Raw genomic sequence first — 1,813 nt, 5'->3', positions numbered from 1 at the left:
GAGATGGATCCTTTACCTTTCACCAAGCATGGTGCATCATTGCCAAACCGGACAACACTTCAATCATATTCTTCTAGAGACAAAAACTTTCTCTGGTCACCAATCATGTGGTGAGAACACCCACTATCAATAATCCACTCATTAGAGTTGTCAATGCGAGAGACAAGGGTTTTCTTGTTAGACACTTCTTCCTTTACAACTACAAACACTATGTCCTCATTCTCTTCATCCTCAGATTCTTCATCAGTAACACCTTCATCCACTCCAACAAGACAATTTATCCCACCTCCTCCTTTATACTTTCTAAACCTCTCCGGTTTATCCTTATTGTCATTGTTAGGACAGTTAACAACTATATGTCCTATCTTATTGTATGAAAAACATTTTAAAGGAAGCTTACCTCTGTATTTTCTAGTGCCTTTTGGAAGTACTTGGCAAGAAGAGCTTCAAACTCCATCAGAATCTCTTCATCATCCATATCTCTGCATTGCCTGGATTCATAACTGGTACTTACTTCTTTTCCTTTTCTGGTTGGTGCAGCAGATGCTCTAAAGGCTGACTCAATCTTCTGAACACTACCATCATAGCTATTCAACTCATATGCAGTCAACTTTGCAATGATAGAGTCTAAGGATACCTTGGTTTTGTCGATAGACCTTAGCTCCTGAATAGTAGCAACTCCGATTGCATAGACCGGTAATAATGATCTCAAAACTTTACTGACAACGATGGCATCATCAATTGTTCCACCGATGCTCTTGATATCTCCAACCACAGTCTTGGTCCTTATGCCATATTGTTGAATGGTCTCTCCTTCAACCATCCTCATGTCTTCAAATTTTCCTCTAAGGCTCTCTTCCCTAGCTTTCTTGACATACTCATCACCACCATAAATGGTTTCCAGAGTGTCCCATACATCCTTAGGATTGTCCTTATCTTGCACACCAATGAACTCAATATCGGATAGGCTACTAATAAGGGCTTCCATGACTTGCCCATTTTCTTGAATCTCTCTTTTATGATCATCGGTTAGAGTGTCAGTGGGTATAACATAAACATTATCAACATAGCTCCAGTGTTGAGCACCCAAACTCTTGATATAAATCTTCATTTTGTTCTTCCATATTTTGAAGTTATCTCTATTGAACTTAGGACCTTCCCTCTTCATCATTAAAACAATATCTTTTACCTCAAGCAGTTAAGCTTATATCATTCAGGACCTGGAGTTGCTCTGATACCAATTAATGAATAATGATGAACAACAAATACCCTAATTGGTACTGAGAGAGGGGGGGTGAATTAGTACATACAAAAACTTCTCAACAACATATCAAGTTAAAACAATCCTAACCAGTTGTCTTCATCACTGAACTTAACCATGGCAATACCGGTTAAACATAGTAAGACTTCAGACAACTAAACCAGTAAAACTGAATACTTCAAATAACATTCAACACTTGATAACTACTTCATCAGTATACTCATGCATGTGTTGTATGAATAATACCATAACCATTAGCTTTGCATGCATATTCACCTAAACAAAGACTACTCAATCATCACTGTAGCGTCCTAAAATTGCGACACTTGCAATTTCGACTGCATTTGGGTCTTCACGATGGCGATGCAACATGGAACCTGAATGGAGACCCTGAAACTTGTTTATGACATCAAAAACTGCACTTCTCAGCACCCTGGCCTGATCCTCCTTGCACCCTGTTGTCCCTGGAGGTGGGACCATGGCGCCCAGCGCCCTGGTCCCTGGCCCTATTTTTGGGCCCGGTCTCTTTTGGGTCTTGGGTCTTTATGTTTG

This window comes from Cryptomeria japonica, chromosome 5, assembly GCF_030272615.1.
Source record: "Cryptomeria japonica chromosome 5, Sugi_1.0, whole genome shotgun sequence".
Taxonomy (NCBI): Eukaryota; Viridiplantae; Streptophyta; class Pinopsida; order Cupressales; family Cupressaceae; genus Cryptomeria; species Cryptomeria japonica.
The sequence above is the reverse complement of the archived record's forward strand: the minus strand, read 5'-3'. Positions refer to the sequence as shown.